The 7,721-nt window shown below is 33.3% G+C and overlaps 1 protein-coding gene across 5 annotated transcripts in view; it reads left to right on the top strand.

Moving 5' to 3' along the window:
• The first annotated feature begins 1,049 nt into the window (after window positions 1–1,049).
• The window catches only part of LOC134850191 (RNA-binding protein Musashi homolog 1-like), a 30,060-nt gene continuing 23,388 nt past the window's right edge, over window positions 1,050–7,721 (top strand). For 2 of the 5 annotated variants that reach the window (XM_063866580.1, XM_063866575.1), the window contains exon 1: window positions 1,050–1,735. The gene's annotated coding sequence lies outside the window, so the exon portion shown is untranslated. Of the gene's footprint in view, window positions 1,736–3,344; window positions 3,919–4,045; window positions 4,429–7,721 lie in introns of those variants that run through there. The other 3 variants (XM_063866585.1, XM_063866576.1, XM_063866584.1) reach the window with 2 other exon arrangements.

Genomic DNA, 7,721 nt, shown 5'->3' with positions numbered 1-7,721 from the left:
CATTCAAAAAACTCAATGATTGCTAAGTTTTTTAAACTTTCTTGATGTTTTTCACTTCCAATTCAATATGAAGCGACAAATTGAAGCATAGCTAAGCAAGCGAATCTGAAAACAAGAGCAACAAAAACTTTGCGACCACGATATCACTGAAAATTAACAGTGAAAAATTCAACTTTGATAGAAACTTTTAGAAATTCCTGATGATCTTTTTCCAAAACATTCTAAAGCATTAAGCTGAAGATTGAATGCACCATGAAATCTCAATGCGCTAAGATAATGACAGACGCTTACTCAGATTCATGAATCTTAGGGCGACTTAATAGGGGAAAACATATTTCGTCGTTATTATATGGCAATCAAAATCAACTTTATTGGGATTTTATTGAGAAAAACATTGGATTTTTTTGCGTTATTTAGAGAGGAAAAATATATCTCTTTTTAAGATATAGAGAAAAAATACATTTTAATTCCAAAATAGTTGAAGCAAATTAGAAACTTTTTAATGGATTGTTTTTCATATATTTGATTTTTTGTCTTCGAATAAAAACTTGACATATAATTGATTGTTAGAGGGTTGAATTAATTTCTCTCTTGTTCAACTGAAATTTCAGGGTATTTTTGGCTTCAGCCTAAAATAATTTTTTTTTCAGTATCTGCTCTTCCAGTTGCTTTATGTTATCAGTAATGTAACCATCTGATTGATTGATTCTATTTGTACATTCTACCGTAGTGAAAATCCTCCCAAAATGTGTTTATGAAACCAGTGGATTTTGAAGACAGAATTAGAATTTCTGTCTGCTCCGTGAATGCTGTTTCAGCTAAGTAGTTATGGCATTAGGTAAACTAACTTTGAGTATTACATTAACTTCTGCTTGCGGTCACCTGGGCTACGAATGGAAATTGAAATACCTGTTGAACAAAAATGCAAATAGGAAACTATTTTGAACGGCGCTTGACAAGACAAAGGAAAACAGGGAATATCCAATGGATAAATGGGTTTAAACAGCGCCTGTGAATGGGCTTTTACCTGCGTAATTGCTTTCATTTCACCCACGTGTTTTTATATACGACCAAATAAACTGAATTTAAGTTAAGTGAGTATCTAAAATGAAACCCACTGAAACCTGTGCAAACTACACCAAAATCAAACCCCAAAATAGTCGCCAATTTTCGTGTTAGCCTCATAAGGAGATAGGAGAAATTGCAAAATACGATTCAGCTGTTTTTATAATCTGTGAACTTAACCGCTTTTGCAGATTAATTTTTGTATAGTCAAAAGGTGCAATTCATTATTCATATGATTATACGTGGATTATTTAATTTTTTCAAGTTACCAGATAATTTTTTGCAACTGTATAAGAAATATTTTTCATACAAATCCATACTTCTTAGTTGCATTACAAAGAGCTCAAGGGTTAGATTACTTTTTTCAGCAGTTCGGATAATAATTTAATCCTTTTTTCTTTTTTGCTGTTTTGCAGCCATATTTTTTGAATCCAATTTGAGTCACACAAAGCCAAACTTGAAGTGCATTGTTCTTTTTTCTCCATTCTTTTTTTTTCATTAGACTTGCCTGATTGAATTAAACCCGTCCAATTCTGAGCATTACCTAAGAAAGGCTATTTCACTACATTTATTATATTGCTCCAACATTCGACTGCCGCACTGAACATAAAACACTGCTATCTTATCTCATATTGTACTACAAAACAATAGCGGAAGTGCAAAAAAAACGGTAAGAAAACTCAATTTTTAAAATACAATTATTGAAATAATTCAGTCTAATTTTTTGCTTGCTTTGAAATTAGAAAAAAAACTTAAAGCTTTTTTGGCATGTGTACATAAAGCTGCAAAGAACCGAGGGATCTCTTCAATTTTCCCATCCCTTGGTAACGAAAAACAACATTTTTTAACAAAAAATACTGAATTTGAAAATGCAATTTTGGCTAAAAAAAAATTCAAAAGTCTTAATTTCTTTTTGCGCGTAGCAAAAGTTACATAAAAATGCTCTGCATAATTCCATTAAATTGATGTGCACTAATTGATCCAAGTTTTGCGTTAATAGATCCGAAATGTATCAAAGTTTATCTGATGTTGGTTAGAGGCAAAAAAAATTTTAATAAAAAGTGGTAACTATATTACCAAAGTAAAACTTTGATATTTTTTCAACAAAAGCAATTTCAGACACGTTAAAAGCCAAAAAAAAATTAAATTGTTTATTTGGTTTTAAATTAGTGCGAGGAGACTGAATTTGCTAATGAACTTTAAAGACTAGCTAAAACAGCTAAATTGTTAAAGATAAGACTAAAAAAGTTTAAATGAGGCTCAGTTTGAAATTCATAGTTCAAGAAATCATCAGTCTTAAAAACTAAGAAAGTCTTCGAAACGTAAATCAAATTTCGTTAAAAAAAACTTTCTAAGGAATCTGAATAACGACCACGAGGATTTTAAAATGGTATCATTCTTGATCTTTTCCGCATTTTATTTTTGCCGATTTGGATTTGAGGCACAAATTAATTTGGCCCAAAATAACATTTCTGCGAAAATGTTTTGCGGTTGAAAACAATTATAGTATTTTGCGCTCTTGTTTTTGATAGATTTCAATGGGCTACAAAAATTTTTGGTAAAAACTATTACGCCAGTTACCGCAAACTTTTCAAGGGAACAAGCTTTACCGCCAGCTGATTAGCGAGCACACGTTTTTTCCTTTTTTATCAAAAAGTTCAGTTTTTCACAAACAAAGCCACACAAATGTTTCCTTTCTGCTTCAAAATTCGTAAAAAGCTCCCGAAATAACGTTGAACTAGGACCGTGAGAAAATGCTTGTAACAAAAAAAAACTGGCGTTCTTATTTTTGTTCTTTCTTTCGCGCAGATTTTTTGAAAAGTATTGATAAGCTGTATTTTCAAAAGATATTTTATAAAAGATTATTTGTTAAAAAAGTAAAGGGGTTTGCTAGGGGGTGATTGGCGACCCGGCTCAGAAAATTTACAAAATTAATTGAGGCAAATTTTTTGATCTTAACAATATCAACACATTATCAGACGCCAGATATATCACTTGATACTTGAAACAGCGTGAAAGGGAATATTTTCAGAAAAAAATCTCAAAAAAATCTGTTTTTCAAAGCTATGAAAAATGATATCAATGATGTTAAGAAACACTCGAAGCTTTGCTCTGATGCAAGCTGTTTTTTTTTGTTTTCAGTTGATATTTTCACCTTTGTTTCCTTTCTTGCTCATTGATAGCTTGTGGGCGTTTTTTAGTTTAAGTAGGCGCCCATTTAATCATGTTTTAATCATTTATTTCATAGGGAAGATCAAAAATGCTCCTGTAAATTCCCTATCGTCGCTTCCTGTGTCCGCTTTTATTTCCCCACTTTCTCCATAATTTCACAGTTTTCTTCAGTTTTTTCTACCATTTTCTGTTGTTTTTCTCCAATTTAGCAGATAACTGAGCAGTCATCCGTTTTAGAATCAAAAGGCGACAACGGAATTTGAGTGAAATTCTATCTTTCGTCGTGTCTTGTATTTCTTGTGCTTTTTATTTCTCTCTTGTTGCCTTTTTGAGTGGGTAGGATGATGAAGTATTGAACAACAAGGAGCTGCTGTTTTAAGAACGGGTGTTGGCTTACTGCATTTGCTGCAGCTTTTAACTCATTACATATTTGTTGAAGGTTCACTTCTAACAAGATTTAAGCAAGGAGTAGAAAAAAATCTCCGCGGCATCCGTTAGTAGAAGCACGGCACGGCAGAAACACAGAGTGACTTCAGTCGTTTTTAGCTGCGAATTCCTCTTATTTTTATCCCTGCTTTCTGGGCTAATCGCTAATCCCCCCTTGAACGCTTCGCTTCTTTCTAGCTCCCTTTGCGCCGCTTTTTCTGCATACTACAACAACGCTGTTGCGTCCCACTGGTGGTAAGTACGATTGATTTCCTTTTTCTGCTTTCCATCAATTTTTTTATCACTCAATTTTTATATATCTTCTGTTATTATTGTCTCACACAGACACGCAAGTAGTGTACACTGCGAACTATATTCGATTAAAAAGACCTGAACTCGGTCCACTTTTTGGCTTTTGTGTTTCTGGTTATGAAATATAAACAGGGAGAGAAAAGTAATGAGAAAAAATGAAAGAATGGCAGACTGCTGTTGGAACATAAGGCGAAACACAAAAGAGGGGAAAGGGGAGCGAAACCAATTTGACAAAATGGATGGCTGATGTGTTGCTTCGTTTGGTTTGGTTTTGTTCACTCCTGTTCTGTTTTTTCATCGACTGCAATTTGTGTTGCTGTCCCTTTTCTGACCACATCGATACAAAAAAAAACATATATTTTTCTTTGTTTAAAGTGCAAGTTTTTTGATTGAACTTCCATTCACACAGAACACGCTCAGAAAAATTCCTGGAACACACATTGAACAAACAAGGTATGCAATTTAACGCTTTTCTTTTTTTACTACGCAAACAAGACTGCTCATATCAGATTGAAAGCGCTGACTCTTAAAAAAATCTGATATCTCAGTCTTGAAATTTGGTTTTTAAGTTGAAAGTAATTTTGCCAGTTTATAAAACTATGGCTCAAAAAACTTAGACACTTTATAATGACAAAGCAAATTGCCTTAGGCCTTAGCAAGGAAAGTCTGCAAGGACTAGCTCTCACTTGGTCTCTAGCGAATTCAGCTGCAATAGTGGCACCACGTTAAATACTCGTCGCAAAAAAGCCGTCATGAGTTTCTGGCTAGCTTTTGATAGAACCTCTATGAAACCGAGAAACCACCATTATTATTGTTCCCACTATTGAAAAAAGGATAAAACTTTTGTGTTCAATGTTTTTATTTTCTTCTTTCTTTGAACCAAGTTTGACTTTAAATTAGCCAATTTTGAATGATGTTTTTTTACCATTTAAAATTATTGATAACCGCAGCTCAACTGTCAGAAAACTGCTCTCCTGGGGTGATTTTTTGTAAAATGCGGTGGTTTACGAAACACCAGTTTGGCTAGTTTGTGAAGTTAACGCCTTATATTTTTTTCTTTTGACACAAGCGGCTATTTGATCGGGCTCAGAATTGCTTTTAATTTGAGGCGATTTGAGGCAAGCTATTTGGAAAAATTATTGCGTTGGTAGACGCTAATAATATCGATTTGTACATTGATTAGCGTATGGGCATTATTTTCAACACTTACTTTTTCAATTTTCTTTTGGAAATTTATCAATATTGAAGTTTTTATGACGTTAACGGGCAGTTCAAAAACTGTTATCATTATGCATACAATTTGATATAAATCGCATTAAAATAGTTATTCTTCCGACGTTCGAAGAAGGTGACGGAATATTCGAGCTCGGGGTTGTTTTTTTTTCTTCAGACAAATTTCGGCTTCTGAACTAAACATTTTTGGCAGAAAAGTTTTTATCAGCCGAAAGGTATTGTTGGCCTGAGCTCAAATTAAAAAAGATAATTCACCTCCGATTTTTTTGTAAACTTATGGAGGTTTAAAGAGTTCCAATTTGGCTAAGTTGGGATAACTATCGCTCGGTATATTTTGTGCTAATAACGCGTAAACGGCGATTTTTTCCGTCTCAGAAATCATTGCAATTTAAATTGAGGCATGCTATGTGATCAAATTAATACTTAGCTATCTGCTAATTGTATTATTTTGTACTCTGTAATAAATTTAATACTTTGTACATAGCGCGTGGGGGGATGGTTTTTGCAAAAAAAAATCTGAAAAGTTTTTTTTGAAAGCCATCAATTTTTTCTTAAGCAAGCACTACTCCATAGGTATTAAAGGGCAGTCGGAACATTCAGGGCTTTGCCCTAATACGAGCAGTTTTTTTCGATTTTCTCCTTCCACAGTTTAGTTGATATGATAATCGGTTGTTTAAAAAGTTGCTGCCAAATTTACATTAGTTAAGATTTAGCCAAACAGAAATATCAGGAAAATCAATTTGTTTTACTAAAAATTAAAAATATAATTGCCTGAAACTGTTTTGTTCCACGCAAAATTGAAAGAAAAAAATGAAAGGTTTTAAAAACAATCTATTTCAAAATTCTTGAGATTTCTGAGTTGATACAATTTTTCAACACAATTTGGAAAAAATTTCATTTAATCTGTTTCCAGTTAGTGAGACTGTTTGAAGAAAAATTTCTCTTAACCAATTTTTTTTCCAAAACATCAGAAATCAGTTTTTTTATGGTCCTAAAAAATCTATAATTTCAAATAAGGCATAAAAACTTGTCTTTTTATAGAATTATTGCAAATTTAGATTTTCTTGAGAGCCAATATAGGTAAAACATCGCCGAACGGGTTACTCCATTTCACAGGATTGCGTATAATTAAAAACGTACTGTTCAAAATGGTATCTTTGCCAATTTTTGAAGACCAACTAAAAGGCAGGCAGAACGTGCAAGGTTTTGATTTGATATACGAGAAGACTTGTTGTATTTTAAAAAAAGATGCAAGTTTTTATACCTTTCTAGCAAATATTGAGTCATGGGGACAAGCAAGGACATTTCAACAAACATTCTACTGAAATCTACAAAATTTTAATTCACCTTATTTACTATTTTTACCATTTTTAAATTAAAAAATGAGACCATACAAAGAAAAGAAAAGAGAAAAGCAAAAAATAAATGTTTAATTCAAATTAAGGAGAATTAAAGATTTATCCCGTCTATTTTTTTTCGCTCCGACAATTTTTGTTTGATTTCAAGCTTCAATGTAGTAAACAATAGGATTATAGAAATGTAGAATTATAGAATTGGATCCGGGCCCGAGCTTTTTACGGGCCGGGCCGAACTCGGGCCTCATTTTTAGGACAAGCAATCGGGCCGGGCCGGGCTCGGGCTGAGGCCTGATTTTCGAAAGAGTTCACACCTTTCACCGTTCAAGCTACAAGCGCCCAGAGGTAGCGTGACTTCAGCAGGGCTGGGCAAATCCGGACAGCCAAGCGTGCCATCCTTTCTGCGGCAAAAGTCAGCCAAACCGAATTGCTAGGATCGGCTGCGGCCCATGTCATTAAATTTTGATTTTATTTTAAACTCACATTTGAAGTTCAATTTAATTTTTATTGACAAACTCGCTCTTTTATTTAAAATGGGAAATCAGGCCCAGTTTCAACTCTAAATACGGCAACGAAACAATTGATTTTGTTATAAAACCAGAAAAAATGGAGATCTCAGAGAAAATTTGGCTCATCTTTTCGTATGTTTAGCGCGTCAAAAGACGCAGTGTTTTTGAGCAAAAATGGTTTTAAAACGTAACAGTTTGAGATGAGATGTACCGTATGAATAATTGAGCTTTTAAAATATGTAAACGACTTACTTATGAAATTTCTCCCGACATCATTTTAAACAGAATGAACAAATCATATTGTTTTTCTGCTTTGTCAAAAAACTGAAGCATATAATTACTTTTACCAGTGATTCATTTTTTTCCTCATTTTTAATGGCTGATGTGTTTTGATGAGCTTCTGCTGAAATTAAACCATCAGTACAAAAGAATTTTGGCTTTCTTTTGTTAGCGACTATTTGTTTCTTTCTCCTTCAATTTCCATTTAATTTGCAACCTTTTTTCAAATTTTCCGACCATTTTTTTTTCAAATTAGCCTCTTTTTATGCGGCTTAATTCATATGAATAGACTGCTTTTAAAGGAAGTTCAATTTTAATGAAGAAATTCAGAGCGCAGCAATAAGGCAAAAATGCCCACGCATGTGTGTGT

This window comes from Symsagittifera roscoffensis, chromosome 1 (genome assembly GCF_963678635.1).
Source record: "Symsagittifera roscoffensis chromosome 1, txSymRosc1.1, whole genome shotgun sequence".
Lineage (NCBI taxonomy): Eukaryota > Metazoa > Xenacoelomorpha > Acoela > Convolutidae > Symsagittifera > Symsagittifera roscoffensis.
The sequence above is the reverse complement of the archived record's forward strand: the minus strand, read 5'-3'. Positions and strand labels throughout refer to the sequence as shown.